Source organism: Bos taurus, chromosome 11, assembly GCF_002263795.3.
Source record: "Bos taurus isolate L1 Dominette 01449 registration number 42190680 breed Hereford chromosome 11, ARS-UCD2.0, whole genome shotgun sequence".
Taxonomy (NCBI): Eukaryota; Metazoa; Chordata; class Mammalia; order Artiodactyla; family Bovidae; genus Bos; species Bos taurus.
The window spans coordinates 58,861,863-58,881,356 of record NC_037338.1 but is presented as its reverse complement, the minus strand read 5'-3'; the positions used below and the strand labels follow the sequence as shown (position 1 = coordinate 58,881,356).

At 39.4% G+C, this 19,494-nt stretch overlaps 1 pseudogene; it reads left to right on the top strand.

Moving 5' to 3' along the window:
- Nucleotides 1–2,072: 2,072 nt before the first annotated feature.
- LOC784779 (phosphatase and actin regulator 3-like) lies at nucleotides 2,073–9,600 on the top strand (annotated as a pseudogene).
- The last annotated feature ends 9,894 nt before the right edge of the window (nucleotides 9,601–19,494 follow it).

Genomic DNA, 19,494 nt, shown 5'->3' with positions numbered 1-19,494 from the left:
ATTTGTCACTTCTGATGTAAGTGATTTGTTTTAGGTCACACCAGAATGGTCTAGTGGTTTTCCATAAACTTTCTTCAATTTAATTCTCAACTTGGCAAAAAGGAGTTCATGATCTGGGCCACAGTCAACTCCCAGTCTTGTTTTTGCTAACTTTATAGAGCTTCTCCATATTTGGCTGCAAAAAATATAATCAATATGAATTCAGTATTGACTATCTGGCAATGTTCATGTGTAGAATCTCCTCTTGTGTGTTGGAAGAGGGTGTTTTCTATGACCAAAGCATTCTCTTGGTAAAACTCTATTAGCCTTTGCCCTGCTTCATCTGTACTCCAAGGCCAAATTTTCCTGTTATTCCAGGTATTTCTTAACTTCCTACTTTTGCATTTCAGTCCCCTATAATGAAAAGGACATATTTTTTGAATGTTAGTTCTAGAAGGTCTTGTAGGCCTTCATAGAACATTTCAATTTCAGCTTCTTCAGCATTACTGGTTGGGGCATAGACTTGGATTACTGTGATATTGAATGGTTTGCCTTGGAAAGGAACAGAGATCATTCTCTTGTTTTTGAGATTTCAGCCAAGTACGCATATCAGACTCTTTTGTTGACTATGATGGTTACCCCATTTCTTCTAAGGGATTCTTGCCCACAGTAGTATATATAATGGTCATCTGAGTTAAATTCACCAATTCCAGTCCATTTTAGTTTTCTGATTCCTAAAATGTCGATGTTCACTCTTGCCATCTCCTGTTTGTTCTGTAACCCAGTAACAGATTACTTGTTCATTGTTATCTCCCACTAAAACATGCCTCCACCACCAAGCCTTCTGCATACATATTCCACAAGCACAGATGATTCAAACTTAAGATATCTTTTAAATTTATTTGCCTATATCCTGTTGCTTAACACCTCCCAGCCATTATACTTGCTGTGCTCATTTACCCAAAATGTCCAGTGACTTCTCTAGATTTCTCTGTCTGGTTAAGTCTTAGTCCTCCTTCACGAGGGCTTATGTTACAGTTCTCCTTTGAAAACTACCCCAATCATCCCTCCCCTCTTTTCAATAAGCATGATTATCATACCCTCCATTATGCTCGTATTGTCTCCATACATTTATCAACACATGACATATCATATAGATTTTGTGGAGTTTTACAATTAATTTTCTGTCTTCCTCAAGTAGGTAGCTACTTAAAGATGGTAAGTTGCTTGACAACTTTATACCCAGTGCCCTGTGTGTGGCAAACCATCAGTAAGTATACTATAAATGAGTAATTTAAATTTAATTAAAATATAATAATTTACATTTATAGTCCATTATACATTAGACTGAACTGGGGCTCTGTTATATTTATCTTTATAGTTGCAGTGCCTTCCCAAGGCCAGTGCAATTTTAAGTATATAATAAAACAATTTGAATGGATGAATCTGTAGTTTAAAAAGGTTATCAGTTAAATTGCTGAACTAGACATATTATAGTAAAGAAGGAATTGTTTGTTCCCACTCACCTTTCCTTTTACCCTATTTAGCCCTGTTTCTTCACCCCAGGTCCTATACTTTGCCTGTTTTCACTGGTCTTTGCTTTTCTTCTTCCTACCCCATCCCTTTTTTCCCCTGGTGGCTCAACTGGTAAAGAATCCACCTGCACTTTCAGAAACCTAGGTTTGAAACCTGAGCTGGGAAGATCCCCTGGAGAAGGGAACGGCTACCCACTCCAGTATTCTGGCCAAGAGAATTTCATCAACTGTATAGTCCATAGGTCACAGAGTTGGACACGACTGAGTAGCTTTCACTTTCACCCCATCCCTTGCCCATCAGTTGGAAAATCCGTGCCACCTGGGACTGTTATTGAGGTTGCTCCTTGATGACTCAGGCATACTGGCACTTTAATAGGATCAAAAAACAGAAAGATTTTAAGGTCCAAAAGAAATAATGAATCATTCAAAGGGAATTCAAGAAATCTGATGAACATAATAATAGCTATTTGTGAATTATGGAATGCAGAAAGAGGAGAAAGGGGCAAAGAAAAAAAAATTCACACTGCCTGCCCTGAGAAGGTCCAGAATTTCTTTGAAATGAGGTCGTTAAACAAGCCTGTTGATCACTACTTCTACTCCTTGACCATCAAAATAAAGTAAGTCTTCTAAATACCAGAATTTTTTTTGCAAGATGCAGATTTATTCAGAAAGTCATATTTTTACATAAAAGTCTATGATTTGACAGCTTTTAAAATCATGTATTTAGAGTACAAAGAGCTTTCAATGGCAGTATCTTTTTAGTGAATTCCATCTTAATATTTTCATTCTATGTGGCATAACAAATTATAATGGGACCACTTTTAATCAACTTGTTTTTTCATCCTGTTAATTTCCATGTCTATTTGGGACATCCATTAAAGTCAATATCCTTAATTTAATGGAAGATTTCCTTTTGAAGTTGTTACATTTTTTTCTGTCTAAATTAACACTGAGGATGTGTAATGGATGTGTTAAATAGATAATGCTATTAATGGGAAAACTGCATAAATTAAATACAAGCCTGATAATTTTCAAGGCATCTGTTTTATTTTCAAGAGTTTAGGCTCTCTTATGCAGTGAGCTCTGAAGCAAACAGACCTTTATGCTGAACTGTCTATTACACTAGAATTATAATCACTATGGCAAAAATGTTAGTCACTAAAATCTATTTTTATTGTGATATGGATTAAGCAGAAGGAAGCATTTATGTTAATATTCAGTCTCGTGGACAGCATCTTCACTGACACACATAACCAGGGGTTTATGTAGACTTTAAGTGGGAATCATTATTTAAGAGCACTGTAAAATGAAGAGACACTTCAGAGAATTAAGTGTCAATTTTTTAAAATGTTTAAAACAGATAAAAAGCAAAATGTGTAGTTCTAATTTTATGTATTCTGTTTAGAAACAAAATAACAAGACCAATATATAAAATAAGCAGTAGGAATTTTTAAAAGTTTTTGTTTTATGTTTTGTTTTTGATATCTGAAAGCATTTAGAAATAGATACAACTGTGAGATTCTTGGAGAAGGAAATAGCACCCTATTCCAGTGTTCCTGCCTGGAGAATCCCAGGGACGGGGGAGCCTGGTGGGCTGCTGTCTATGGGGTTGCACAGAGTCGGACACGACTGAAGTGACTTAGCAGCAGCAGCAGCAGTGAGATTCTTAAACTGCTGATTACATATACCATGCATTGATTTTACAGAATATATGACCATGTATCAGTCCCAAGGCTCTGAAAACAGCACATTTTCCTTACTGGTAAGGTAAATGCAAGATGCCTACTTCTTACCTATTTCAGTAATAACAAAATTCTTAGGAAATGACCCTCACAAAATGTGTTTTTTGAGTTTCTCCTAAAAATAGAGGCTAACAATTCTTGAAACTCATTATTTTGATTCCTCTGGAAGCATTTATGTTCACTCTGGTGAAATAATGTTTTTTTTTTTTTTCAAAGCCTTCATACTCTTGTTCTCTTTTGCTTTTTCTCTTTCTTTCATATGTGAATACACACACAAAACATTGAAGCTTTTTGGCAACCAAGCAGATTTTCTTGTTGCCCATTCTACATAATTAAAAGTTCAAATAATTTATTACAAAAAGGTTAATGTGCATTTAGATGGGATTAAACCCAAGGATTTTAATGTTCTTTGGTGATGTTAAATGTGGTCTTGGCATTCCGTTGTAGCTTTCAGTTCAGTTCAGTCGCTCAGTCATGCCTGACTCTTTACGACCCCATGAATCACAGCACGCCAGGCCTCCCTGTTCATCACCAACTCCCAGAGTTCATCCAAACCCATGTCCATCTGGTCGGTGATGCCATCCAGGCATCTCATCCTCTGTCGTCCCCTTTTTCTCCTGCCCCCAAATCCCTCCCAGCATCAGAGTCTTTTCCAATGAGTCAACTCTTTGCATGAATTGGCCCAAGTACTGGAGTTTCAGCTTTAGCATCATTCCTTCCAAAGAACACCCAGGACTGATTTCCATTAGAATGGACTGGTTGGATCTCCTCGCAGTCCATGGGACTCTCAAGAGCCTTCTCCAACACCACAGTTCCAAAGCATCAATTCTTCAGTGCTCAGCTTTCTTCACAGTCCAACTATCACATCATACATGACTACTGGAAAAACCATAGCCTTGACTAGACGGACCTTTGTTGGCAAAGTAATGTCTCTGCTTTTCAATATGCTATCTAGGTTGGTCATAACTTTCCTTCCAAGGAGTAAGCCTCTTTTAATTTCATGGCTCTAATCACCATCTGCAGTGATTTTGGAGCCCCCCAAAATAAAGTCTGACACTGTTTCCACTGTTTCCCCACCTAGTTCCCATGAAGTGATGGGACCGGATGCCATGATCGTCGTTTTCTGAATGTTGAGCTTTAAGCCAACTTTGTCACTCTCCTCTTTCACTTTCATCGAGAGGCTCTTTAGTTCCTCTTCACTTTCTGCCATAAGGGTGGTGTCATCTGCATATCTGAGGTTCTTGATATTTCACCCGGCAGTCTTGATTCTAGCTTGTGCTTCCTCCAGCCCAGCGTTTCTCATGATGTACTCTGCATAGAAGTTAAATAAGCAGGGTGACAATGTACAGCCTTGACGTACTTCTTTTCCTATTTGGAACCAGTCTGTTGTTCCATGTCCAGTTCTAATTGTTGCTTCCTGACCTGCATATAGGTTTCTCAAGAGGGAAATATCTCAAACTACAGAGGAGCATGGAGATACTACAGGTGCAAAAAAGGTCCTGGTGTCTGGATGATAAATGTATTCAACTAACCATCCATATTTTTATGGATGGCATTTTTTTGAGAATCAACAAGAACACTTCCAAGTTGGCAATGGGGAATATTTTACAACTCTGTGGCTCTTTTATATTGTATTAAAATCAAATTTTAATTACTCAATCAGAAATTTCCAGGTGACATTAATGAACTGAAATTGCAAAGTGTCAAAAGATTTTGGCAAAAAATACTTACTATAGCTGCCAGACATCCTGGAATGTGAAGTCAAGTGGGCCTCAGAAAGCATCACTAAGAACAAAGCTAGTGGGGTGATGGAACTCCAGTTGAGCTATTTCAAATTCTGAAAGATGATGCTGTGAAAGTGCTGCACTCAATATGCCAGCAAATTTGGAAAACTCAGCAGTGGCCACAGGACTGGAAAAGGTCAGTTTTCATTCCAATCCCAAAGAAAGGCGATACCAAAGAATGCTCAAACTATCGCACAATTGCATTCATCTCACACGCTAGTAAAGTAATGCTCAAAATTCCCCAAGCCAGGCTTCAGCAATATGTGAACCGTGAACTTCCTGATGTTCAAGCTGGTTTTAGAAAAGGCAGAGGAACAAGAGATCAAATTGCCAACATCCGCTGGATCATGGAAAAAGCAAGAGAGTTCCAGAAAAATATCTATTTCTCCTTTATTGACTATGCCAAAGCCTTTGACTGTGTGGATCACAATAAACTGTGGAAAATTCTGAAAGAGATGGGAATCCCAGACCACCTGATCTGCCTCTTGAGAAATTTGTATGCAGGTCAGGAAGCAACAGTTAGAACTGGACATGGAACAACAGACTGGTTCCAAATAGGAATAGGAGTTCATCAAGGCTATATATTGTCACCCTTTTTATTTAACTTATATACAGAGTACATCATGAGAAACGCTAGACTGGAAGAAACACAAGCTGGAATCAAGATTGCCGGGAGAAATATCAAGAACCTCAGATATGCAGATGACACCACCCTTACGACAGAAAGTGAAGAGGAACTAAAGAGCCTCTTGATGGAAGTGAAAGAGGAGAGTGAAAAAGTTGGCTTAAAGCTCAACATTCAGAAAACGACTATCATAGCATCCGGTCCCATCACTTCATGGGAAATAGATGGGGAAACAGTGTCAGACTTTATTTTTGGGGGCTCCAAAATCACTGCAGATAGTGACTGCAGCCATGAAATTAAAAGAGGCTTACTCCTTGGAAGGAAAGTTATGACCAACCTAGATAGCATATTAAAGCAGAGACATTACTTTGCCAACAAAGTTTCGTCTAGTCAAGGCTATGGTTTTTCCAGTGGTCATGTATGGATGTGAGAGTTGGACTGTGAAGAAGGCTGAGCGCTGAAGAATTGATGCTTTTGACCTTCTGTGTTGGAGAAGACTCTTGAGAGTCCCTTGGACTGCAAGGAGATCCAACCGGTCCATTCTGAAGGAGATCAGCCCTGGGATTTCTTTGGAAGGAATGATGCTAAAGCTGAAACTCCAGTACTTTGGCCACCTCATGTGAAGAGTTGACTTGTTGGAAAAGACTCTGATGCTGGGAGGGATTGGGGGGCAGGAGAGGAAGGGGACGACAGAGGATGAGATGGCTGGATGGCATCACTGACTCGATGGACGTGAGTCTGCGTGAACTCCGGGAGTTGGTGATGGAGGGAGGCCTGGCGTGCTGCGATTCATCGGGTCGCAGAGAGTCAGACATGACTGAGCAACTGATCTGATCTGATCTGGCTATATTACTTTCCTAAAATTAGCTTTTGGAGTTTTAATATAATGACTCATTTTTAATATCCACCACAGCCCTCTGTTGTTGTTGTTGTTGTTCAGTCACTAAATTGTATCCAACTCTATGTGACCCCATGAATTGCAGAACTTCAGGCTTTCCTGTCCATCACTATCTCCCAGAGTTTACTCAAACTCATGTCCATTATGTCAATGTCATCCAACCATCTTTGGGGCCCCCTTCTCCTCCTTCCCTCAGTCTTTTCCAGCATCAGGGTCTTTTCCAATGAGTCAGCTCTTTGTATCAGTTGGTGAAAGTACTGGAGCTTCGGCTTCAACATCACTCCTTCCAATGAATAGTCAGGGTTTATATCCTTCGGAATTGACTGGTTAGATCTCCTTGCTGTCCAAGGGATTCTCAAGAGTCTTCCGCAGCACCACAATGCAAAAGCATCAGTTCTTCTTTATGGTACAACTCAGCTTCTATATGGTCCACCACAATTTGAAAGCATTCAAAATTCCTGGGTATATAACTTCAAAGAGTTGGACACGGCTTAACAACTGAACAACAAAGACAACAACAAAGGGAGCCATAGACAAGTTAACAAAAAACAACTGTCATTAGGCAATCCTTTTTCCCCTAAAATTCCAAACTCAGATAATTTGACAGAGTGTGCATTTGGAAAGGAAAAAAGAGCCACAAGATTTTGACGGCTTTCACTGGGTGTGGGTTCCATTCAATTAGCCATGTGAACTCATTGCATCAGGCTCTGTGAGAGTCAGTGAGGACACAGAGATGATGAGGAATGTTCAAGAACACTAAAATTCTTTTAGTGATGGAAATCACAATCTATCCAAAAGCCAAAGGTTGAGTTTTAAAAGAAAAAGAGAGGAGCAGAAAGGAAGGGAAAGGGAAAGAAAATGGTTGCTATGCATCATTTAAACCCATCCTGGCATATGCATAAGCAGCTCTGGCTGCCTATAAATATTCTCTTCCCTTAAAACTTACACACATTTAGTACCCACCTACACTGATTTGCATTGTTTCTACAGAAATTTTTCTACAACTTTTAAGCTAGATTATAAAATCCTGCAAAATGAGAGTGGTATTTTATGTTTTCTCTTCTCCCTCTAAGGCATTGATTAGTCTCCTTCATAATTGGCACTAAATTAATATTTGTTGAATTTTTTATAGAACCAAATATAGCCTGATGCAATCAATAGAAGCTCAGGAAATGTTCTTCTATAATTTAAAAATATAACTGATAATCAGGCAAAAATACTCTGTAGGTTATATTACCGTACAAAAATACTCCTGAAAATAAAATCAGGAGCATACAAATTGATTCAAGGGGCTTAGTAGTAGAACTTTAAAAACTATTCTATTTCTTGCCTGGTTTCAGCCATTCTGTAAGAAGACATAGGCCTGTAGGCATCTACAAATCCATTTCTCCCTATGCTAGACCTCAGCCTTGCTCACCTTTATTCAAACTGAGTGATAGTGCATAGCTTGTAAATTGTTATTAAATACAAGCACTAGAAAGTTCCAGGACCCTCAAGGTTAGCATGACACCAAAGACACAGATAATATACATAAAAAGAGTAAGACAGATAAAGGGATAAATTAGATAATGAAAGATTTCCTTGAAGATTTTGCCTTGGAAAAAATGATTACATGAATTCAACTTTTAGTATGAGATTTCATTGGATTTCCCCACCCTTAAGATGACAATCTTATTCCTTTTGAGGCTGCAGGAAAGAACTAGCTTTCAAAAACTGGGTTAAGTTATTGAGTAGAGAAGAGTTTCCTGGCTTAAATATATGGGGTAGAAGCAGAAGGCAATGGCAATCCACTCCAGTACTCTTTCAAGGCTCTGGCGGGAAAAGTACTGACCCTTCCCTCCGAGGACAGCTTTCCACGCCCACGGGGTCTCCTCATCTCACCACTGTCCACCGGCCTCTGCCCCTCAGCCGCGTCACTGAGGAGCTGCACAGGGCACTGGCCACCAAGCACCGCCAGGACAGCTTCCAAGGCAGGGACAGTAAAGGGTCCCCGAAGAAGCGCGTGGACGTCGGGCTGTCAAGGACGTGCAGCGTGGAGCGGGGCAAGGAGCGGGAGGAGGCCTGGAGCTTCGACGGGGCCTCTGACGGTAAGCGGACTGTGGCCAAGGAGTCTGAGGAGAATAAGGAGAACCTGATCCTGAATTCTGAACTCAAGGACGACCTGCTCTTGTATCAGGACGAAGAGGCCCTGAACGACTTCATCATCTCTGGGACGCTGCCGAGGAAATGCAAGACTGAGCTTCTAGCGGTGAAGCTGAGGAACCGGCCCAGCAGGCAGGAACTGGAGGACCGAAACATCTTCCCCCAGAAGACGGATGAGGAGAGGCAGGAGATCCGGCAGCAGATCGAAATGAAGCTCTCCAAACGATTGAGCCAAAGACCCGTGGTGGAGGAACTGGAGAGAAGAAATACCTTGAAATAAAGGAATGATCAGACAGAGCAAGAGGAAAGAAGAGAAATCAAGCAAAGGTTGACAAGAAAGCTTAATCAGAGACCCACAGTTGATGAACTGAGAGACAGAAAAATTCTGATACGATTCAGTGATTATGTGGAGGTGGCGAAAGCACAGGACTATGACAGATGGGCAGACAACCCTGGATGAGACCGTCCGCAGCAGATAAGGCAGCAATTCGTAAAGAACTGAATGAATACAAAAGTAATGAAATGGAGGTACATGCATCAAGCAAGCATCTGACAAGATTCCAAAGGCCATAGAGATTTTCTTCTGAGAAGAATTGTGCTTAATTTTTGATACCAACACTGAACATTCATCAGGGAGCTTTCCTGAAGTTCAGCTCATGACTACCTGCTGTGTTTGCCAGAGAAGCAGGACCACACACACAGGTGAAATCCTGGCCACGCTCACCTGTGAGAGGATGACCAGAGGACACCCTTCACTCTCTGGGGCCTGAGGAGTGTCAACTGTTGGGGTCAGAAGAGACCCCAGGAACTCGACCTGAAGAAAACTGTTATTTGCCTTCCCGCCTTGTTTTACAGTTCTGCAGTGTGACTGAGGATGGTGACATGTGTGTGCAGGGTCACCACACTGAGGCTGTGACCAAGGGACGTGTACCAGTGTCTTCAGTATCATGTGGAAAAGACCTTTTTATTCTCATCACAATTAGAGAACTCTTTAAGTTCCTGTTATACAAAATGATTTACTGTATTATACTTTTTCTTTTTTTATATAATGTCTAACAAAAAATACAGCTGCAACATTTTGATTCCTGTTAATTTTGTTCTTTAATTAAATGACTACTTATTGCAGGAAATTAAAAAAAAAAAATCCTGAGAAAATCCCATGGACGGAGGAGCCTGGTAGGCTGCAGTCCATGGGGTCGCTAAGACGACTGAGCGACTTCACTTTCACTTTTCACTTTCATGCATTGGAGAAGGAAATGGCAACCCACTCCAATATTCTTGCCTGGAGAATCCCAGGGACAGAGGATCCTAGTGGGCTGCCGTCTATGGGGTCGCACAGAGTCGGACATGACTGAAGTGACTTAGCAGCAGTAGCAGCAGCAGCAGAAGCAAAACAACCAAAGTACAAAAAAAGTGTTAAATATCTCCTTAACTACTGCTCAATATTATCCTCTTATTGTTAAATTATAATTCTAATCATTATAAACAAACTGGTGGTTTAAAATTTTTTATTTGCTGAAAATCTCCCAAATTAACTACTTCAGAGTCTCAAGGAAGCATTACACTATAGAAATATATATCATGCTAAAAGCTAGAAAAAAGACAGGAAGGAAAGTAGGAAGGAGGGGGAGGGGAGAGGGGAAGGGAGGAAGGAGGGGGTAAGGAGAGAAAGAAAAAGGAATCTTGTCACAGGAAGTATATGTATATATAAATACAGGTTGCCCTCCATATCCACAGGTTCCACGTCTTTGAATTCAACCCACCATAGATCAAAAATAACTGAAAAAAATTTCAGAAATTTTCAAAAAGCAAAATTTGAATTTGTCACAGAGCAGCTATTTATATAGCATTTACATTGTACTCTCTATTATATGTAATCTAGAGATGATTTAAAGTATATAGGAAGATATGTACTGGTTATATGCAAATACTATGTCATTTTATGTAAGGGACTTCAGCATCTGTGGAATTTGGAATCAATCTCAGGAAATTCCGGAACCAATCCCTTAGGTCTGTACAGTAAAATTAAATATATGTGTGTGTGTGTGTGTGTGTATATACTACACATATAATATATATATTACATATATAATATATAAATATATATATGTATATACACATATGCATGTGCATGTGTTTATTTTTTTCTAAACATTGGCTGCTGGAGTAACTCAGAAGGAAAAATATTAGAAGCAGGAAGGAACATGAGGGATTGAAATAACCCTTGTCTTCCAGCAGTGAGGAGATGGGAGAGCTCTCTCTGATAACGGATGAGGGGAAACTGAACAAGACCAAACAAAAATCATGAGGAGAAGAGGCCAAATGTAGCATTTAGAGATAGAGGATGAGATGTGGGTAGTCACCTCAGTCACCTTATTGCACTTTGTTCTTAAAATAATGGCTTCACACCCTCTGTCAGTATTCTGTGCTCTAGAATGCTTATTCCTTAAAAGGTAGTACACAAAGACAGTGACTTACTACTACAAATCACATGGCAGGGCATTAGGAACAATTCAAAACCTACATTTTCAAATAATTTTCCAAAGTGTGGCACATACTTCCTTGTTTCATAGTTTCACTTTTTGGAAAAGTTACATTCAAAACCAATTACAGACAGCAACAGTAGCATGGAGAGCATATTTTCTGAGAAAATAAATTTTACTATGTTCAGCTTTTAGTACCTCTATATAGCAATGAAAAATACTTTGTTTTAGTTCATTATAAGTTTATAAGTGGGCTTCCCAGGTGGCGCTAGTTGTAAAGAATATGCCTGCCAATGCAGGAGACATAAGAGATGCAGGTTCGATTCCTGGGTTGGAAAGATCCTCTGGAGGAGGGCATGAAAACCCACTCCAGAATTCTTGCCTGGAGAATCGCATGGATAGAGGAGTCTGGTGGGCTACAGTCCATAGGGTTACAAAGAGTCAGACACATTGAAGCGACTTAACATGCAGGCACAGCAATGAAAAATACTTTGTTTTAGTTCTTATGAGTTTAACCTATCTCTCTCTGATCTGGCCAGTTATATCACAAAGAAAATCATTGTTTTCACAATTGCATATTATTGCACAGAATATTAGAACTTGTATATTATGAAAATGTATAATACAAAGACATAGGATAATGAAGAGGTTAAACAGAAGAGATATCCACCTGTGTTTTTTCAGGTATCCTTTCAAACACACAAAAAATTAAAGTTATACACAAATTGTTCACATTTTCCACTCCTTTTCTCTACCAGTCTTCAGCAGGAAAGGAGTAAATGGGGATTATCTTCATGGTTAGATTATTTGAACCCAATCCATTGGGGAATGCTAATTTGGACATTTTCTGGCTTAGACTGGGTTTCATGCACTGCTAAATTTCTTCCTTCATATGTAAAAGCAGATGATCTCATTTTCTTAAGTGACAAATGGATTCTGTACAGTATAGTTCATTCGTAGTGAACTTTACAAATGACTCACACCATATATGACTTGTGTAATTACATTTACATTTGCCTGTCATATTTACTCTAAAAATGTCACTGAGTGCTTTTTAAAGTAGCTCTATATGGCAAACTAAAGATGAAAAAACTTAGTTATACATTTCAGATTAATTCCAACACTGATTAGATCCATAGGAAAAATAAATCAAATTCACTTGCTAGGGTTAACTGGAGTTTTTCACTTGGGATTTCTCTCTCTTTCTCCATCTCCCCTAGAAGTCACACCGAAAGCCTCAAAGTCACACTGAAAGCTAATTACCATGTTGGAAAGCTGTGGCATTTTACTTGGAAAGGTCACATGGCATAGTGAAAAGAACACTGAACTTATAATTAGAAGTCCAAGATTCAAAGCCTGGTTCTCCTCCTGTCTAGTGGGAATGAGTATGGTATAGTAGGTGCATCTCTAAAGCCCTTCTGACCTTTAACCAGGAATGTGACCTTGAGCAAAGACACTTAGGTCTCAGTTTCCTCATGACACATTTGTTTTTTAATAGTACTTGTTATGATCAAAAGAGACTATACCTGACAAACATTTAGAAAAAAATATTAAATTTATATACAAATGAGAAATTTAAACTCTATTAAATGAAAAATATCTCTTTTGCATATAAACCTATCCTGTGACATCTGGAAGGAACTTAAAAATTCACCATATGTATGTCTGTGCATGCTTGATTGGCATTCTTGAAACATGTTTTTCATTCATCAGGCATCTCATAGCAATAAACTGAAATTGCCTTGAAAAATCACAGTGGTAGAGCACTAAATGTCACTTAAAAAAAAAAAAAAAGATTTTCCCTAAATTGCATAAGGAGATATGAGAAGAGTTGGCAAGAAAAATAAAAGCCAAAACTATGAGTTTCAGGATATATCTAGAGGGAGTCAAGGGAGCAGCTATACCAATATAGCTGAAGAGGAAAGACAGATACATACGGAGGCTATAGATTCCCCACCCATAACATTTAACTTCACCTGTCAGATTAGGAGGTAGTATATTCCACATGTACTCCACCACTTTACGGCTTAATACCATTTGGCAAGTGTAGAATTTTTCCTCCCATAAGCACTCTCATGGGCTTGGTATTTTAGTGCTGCTGCTGCTGCTGCTAAGTCACGTCAGTCGTGTCCGACTCTGTACGACCCCATAGATGGCAGCCCACCAGGCTCCCCCGTCCCTGGGAGTCTCCAGGCAAGAACACTGGAGTGGGTTGCCATTTCCTTCTCCAATGCATGAAAGTGAAAAGTGAAAGTGAAGTTGCTCAGTCATCTTAGCGACCCCATGGACTGCAGCCTACCAGGCTTCTCCACCCATGGAATTTTCCAGGCGAGAGTACTTGCCATTGCCTTCTCCGATTTTAGTACTTACAGCAACATAAATCCCACTGCCCTCAATCAAGTAAGATGCATATTGTGCCCTTTGTAACTTGGCTCAAAGCAATGAGATTTCACTTGTCTTGTTCAAACACTTTAGTGTGGTTATAATAGGCCAAGGTGACTCTGTAAAACTGGGAAATCAGGTAGAATGTGATGCATAGTTTTAGAGATTACTACAAACTAAAAGTGTCCAAGTTTCACCCATTACAAAATTTTAGGTCTAGTTAGAAGAAACTACAAAACTTTTGAAATCTAATAAATAAACTATTGCTTGGATCCTCTTCATGAGATCCAATTCACTGTCATTCAAAATAGCTCTTTCATCTTTGTGCTTTTCTGTAGTTGCTCAGTCACGTCTGACTCTCTGTAGCCTGCAAGAGTCCTCTGTACATGGAATTCTCCAGGCAAGAACACTGGAGTGGGTTGCCATTCCCTTCTGCAGGGGATCTTCCTGACCCAGGGATTAAACTGGGTCTCCTGCATTGCAGGCAGATTCTTTCATCTCTGGATAACTTAAATTATGTAGATACCAAAACTCTTTCCATGCATCTACTAAATATTGGTTTTATCAGTGGTCAAGAAAAATAAACCTACTTCTGTTTAACCTTAATGAACTTTAAAAAGTTGATAATATTATGCCAGATTTTTTTTGATCAAGCTAAATATTTCTTCAACCAAATTTATTTAGATTGTTAGTTATACATCATTTTAACCACTCTCCTATGAATATGTTCCAGTTTGTCTATGTTTCCATTGTAGTATTCAAAAGTGGATATCTTAGATCAATGGTTGTTTAATCCATAACATACTATGGAACACTTACTCTCTTTTCCTATACATTAAAATTCTACTATTTGAGTATTACATATTGCATCAGCTTTTAATAATAGATTATTAATATATGACTATTATAGAATCTAATAAAATCTCTGAGTTTATTTTTTATGGTAAAACATCACAATATTGTAAAGTAATTATCCTCCAATTAAAATAATTTAATTAATTAAAAAGAAAAAAGTTAGAGATAAAAAGTACCTAAAACAATAAAATTTGAGTTTACTTTAAAATTTTATTATTAGAAATTTTAAATGTATATAAAAGCAAACTAATATAGAAAATGCCCCATTCATCACTCTGCTTCAATAATTCTCAGTTTCCAGAATGTTCCCGGCCTTTAAGCCATGAAGTTGGTTGAATATTACCTATAACGTAATGAAGAGAGAATACGATGTTTTTAAGCAGGATATATTAAACTACAATGATTATATGATTATACAGTGGAAGTGAGAAATAGATTTAAGGGATTAGATCGAATAGATAGAGTGCCTGATGAACTATGGATGGAGGTTCGTGACATTGTACAGGAGATAGGGATCAAGAATATCCCCATGGAAAAGAAATGCAAAAAAGCAAAATTGCTGTCTGAGGAGGCCTTAAAAATACCTGTGAAAAGAAGAGAAGCAAAAAGCAAAGGAGAAAAGGAAAGATATAAGCATCTGAAAGCAGAGTTCCAAAGAATAGCAAGGAGAGATAAGAAAGCCTTCCTCAGCAATCAATGCAAAGAAATAGAGGAAAACAACAGAATAGGAAAGACTAGAGATCTCTTCAAGAAAATGAGAGATACCAAGGGAACATTTCATGCAAAGATGGATGGGCTCGATAAAGGACAGAAATGGTGGACCTAACAGAAGCAGAAGATATTGAGAAGAGGTGGCAAGAACACATAGAAGAACTGTACCAAAAAGATCTTCATGACCCAGAAAATCACGATGGTGTGATCACTGACCTAGAGCCAGACATCCTGGAATGTGAAGTCAGGTGGGCCTTAGAAAGCATCACTATGAACAAAGCTAGTGGAGGTGATGGAATTCCAGTTGAGCTTTTTCAAATCCTGAAAGATGATGCTGTGAAAGTGCTACACTCAATATGCCAGCAAATTTGGAAAACTCAGCAGTGGCCACAGGACTGGAAAAAGTCAGTTTTCATTCCAATCCCAAAGAAAGGCAATGCCAAAGAATGCTCAAACTACCACGCAATTGCACTCATCTCATACGCTAGTAAAGTAATGCTCAAAATTCCCCAAGCCAGGCTTCAGCAATATGTGAACCGTGAACTTCCAGATGTTCAAGCTGGTTTTAGAAAAGGCAGAGGAACCAGAGATCAAATTGTCAACATCCACTGGATCATAAAAAAAGCAAGAGAGTTTCAGAAAAGCACGTACTTCTGCTTTATTGACTATGCCAAAGCCTTTGACTGTGTGGGTCACAATAAACTGTGGAAAATTCTGAAAGAGATGAGAATACCAGACCACCTGACCTGCCTCTTGAGAAACCTATATGCAGGTCAGGAAGCAACAGTTAGAACTGGACATGGAACAACAGACTGGTTCCAAATAGGAAAAGAAGTACGTCAAGGCTGTACACTGTCACCCTGCTTATTTAACTTCTATGCAGAGTACATCATGAGAAATGCTGGGCTGGAAGAAGCACAAGCTGGAATCAAGATTGCCAGGAGAAATATCAATAAGCTCAAATATGCAGATGACACCACCCTTATGGCAGAAAGTGAAGAGGAACTAAAAAGCCTCTTGATGAAAATGAAAGAGGAGAGTGCAAAAGTTGGCTTATAGCTCAACATTCAGAAAATGAAGATCATGGCATCTGTCCCCGTCACTTCATGGGAACTAGGTGGGGAAACAGTGGAAACAGTGTCAGACTTTATTTTTCTGGGCTCCAAAATCACTGCAGATGGTGACTGAAGCCATGAAATTAAAAGACTCTTACTCCTTGGAAGAAAAGTTATGACCAACCTAGATAGCATATTCAAAAGCAGAGACATTACTTTGCCAACAAAGGTCCATCTAGTCAAGGCTATGGTTTTTCCAGTGGTCATGTATGGATGTGAGAGTTGGACTGTGAAGAAAGCTGAGTGCCGAAGAATTGATGCTTTTGAAGTGTGGTGTTGGAGAAGACTCTTGAGAGTCCTTGGACTGCAAGGAGATCCAACCAGTCCATTCTGAAGGAAATCAGCCCTGGGATTTCTTTGGAAGGAATGATGCTAAAGCTGAAATTCCAATACTTTGGCTACCTCATGGGAAGAGTTGACTCATTGTAAAAGACTCTGATGCTGGGAGGGATTGGGGGCAGGAGGAGAAGGGGACGACAGAAGATGAGATGGCTGGATGGCATCACTGACTTGATGGATGTGAGTCTGAGTGAACTCCGGGAGTTGGTGATGGACAGGGAGGCCTGGTATGCTATGATTCATGGGGTCACAAAGAGTTGGACACGACTGAGCAACTGAACTGATTAAACTTACAAATTGCACTAGAAAACTATTGTAAGTGGTTGTAGGAAGAAAAAGACAATGTCCACTACATGACAAAACCAGATGCATTCCTTAGAGATTTCACTCTCTCAAAGTAGAGAATGAATTACAATAACTGTGTTAGATGGATCAATGCTCAACCCAAGGATGTCTACATCCTCCCAAGTCTACTGCATTGCAGGCAGATTCTTTACCAACTGAGCTACAAGGGAGGCTCATTAATAAATATTATTAGTTTAATATTTTTAAATTATTTACACATTACCATAACTTTTCTTCAAGTAGAAATTGCTTTTAAAATTCAGCTCACTTTATGTTGTCAACAAGGAAAAATCAGAAATCTTGTCAAATGCTTAGCTAAAATACAGAACCTATCTGCAAACCTCTAATATCCCCAGTCTATTGAACTACTAACCATATTAAAAGAAGAATTTAATTAGTCTGAAATGACTATTTGTGTGAACTCATACTGGCACTGCAGAGTATGTGTTCCTTCTTTCAGGTGCCATGTGCTATGCTTAGTTGCTCAATCATGTCTGACTCTGCGACCTGGTGGACTGTAGCCTGCCAGGCACCTCTGTCCATGGGGGATTCTCCAGGCAAGAATGCTGGAGTAGGTTGCCATGCCATCCTTCAGGAGATCTTCCCAACCCAGGGATTGAACCCAGGTCTCCAGCATTGCGGGCAGATTCTTTACTGTCTGAGTCACCAGGGAAGCCCTTGTTTCAGGTACCCACTAATAATTTCTCTTAAAATCAGTTCAAGAATTTCATCTGAAATCAATGTCAACTTCATTTGGCTAATGTTTGTCCAATGCTTCACTCCAAAGTTATTTCATTCCAGAAACCTATGCTTAGTATTTCTTGTGATATAAAGTATTGTGTAAGTTTATAAACAGTTTGCAGTCTGGGAAAAGTCATTCTCAGTGTTCCAAAATGAAAAGTGAAGTCGCTCAGTTGTGTCTGACTCTTTGCGACCCTATGGACTAGCCTATCAGGCTCCTCCGTCATGGGATTTTCCAGGCAAGAGTGCTGGAGTGGATTGCCATTTCCTTCTCCAGGGCATCTTCCCGACCCAGGAATCGAACCGGGGTCTCCCACATTGCAGGCAGACACTTTACCATCTGAGCCACCAGGGTTCCAAACCTCATAATAAATGATTCCTGGAGATTATAACAGTGTTTCCAGCATTTATAATTTCTAGATTTTTTAAAAAAGATTTAAACATAATAGAAAGATTTTCAGTGAGAAAATTCACAACCAGCTAAGCTTCTGTATCTAGGGTCTCCCATTTTTCCAGCTCTCTCTTCATCTTCCCAAAGTTCCAAAGCTCTGAATCAGAAATCGGACCAGCTTCTGAAACACACAATTCTCTTTCATTTATTTCTCAAGGTTTTTAAAGAAGTGTTAACTAATATGAAACTTGATATCTAGCCTCTTATATTGTCACATGCAGAGTACAGTGTTGTCAACTCTGTGGACAATGTTGATCTGCACAAGCAGATCTTTACAACTGTTTCATCTTGTATGTCTGAACCTCCAAGCTCATTGAACAGCAATTTGCCAATTCTCCCTCCCATTGCCCCTGGCAACCATGGTTCTAATCTTTGTTTCCATAGCTTGACTACTTTAGATAAATACTAATCTACTATTGCATGGACAGAGGAGCCTGGCAGGCTATAGTCCATGGGGTTGCAGAGTCAGAAATGACTGAACAACTAATGCTTTCAGTTTTTCAAGCTATATTTGCATGAGTTTAGCCTTTTCAGATTCTACACATAAGTGAATACTATGTAGGACTTATTTTCCTCTATCTGATTTATTTAACTTGGCATAATATCCTCAAGTCTCACCCATGCGTTGAAAATGGCAGGATTTCTTTCATTTTCATGGCTGAATAATATTCCATTGCATATATATACCATATTTCCTTTGTTGTTCATCCACTGAGGGACACAAATTGTTTGCAACTCTTGGCCATTGTGAATATGGGTTCAATGAAGATGGGAGTACAGATACCTATTCAAGTTGTTGTTTAGTTGTTACACTGTGTCCAACTCTTGCAACCCCATGGACAGTAGCCCACTAGTTTCCTTTGTCCATGAGATTTCCCAGGCAAGAATACTGAAGTCAGTTGACGCCGGGATCCAGCCCCGGCTGATCCAGGGTATTCGAAGGAGAGACAGCCTAAGTGACTATTTATATGCTAATTAGAGATATAAAGAGTAATAGAATGAGGATAGCTCAGTAGGAAAATTCAGTGGAGAAAAGAGGCTGAGTAGCTTGGTTTACGTGGAAAATCAATATAACCTGTGACACCAGGTTAGCTCTGACCACGGAGGCCGCAGGCACCCTCTCAAATAGCGGAAGGTGCCCCACCTTAGACACCTTCTAGAGTGGGTCTTAGAAGCCCAGGCAAATAAGTGGTCGCAGAGGATATCCACGCTCCAGATGGAGACTTCAGCCGGAAGTTAAAGGAAAGAATGACATGGGGAGACCAAGCATTGGTGAGCAAGGCCCATAGCTTTATTTTTAACAGGGGCTTATATACCTTAAGTTACACATAGAGGATAATAGGGGATGCAAAGTCAGCAGTCTTTGA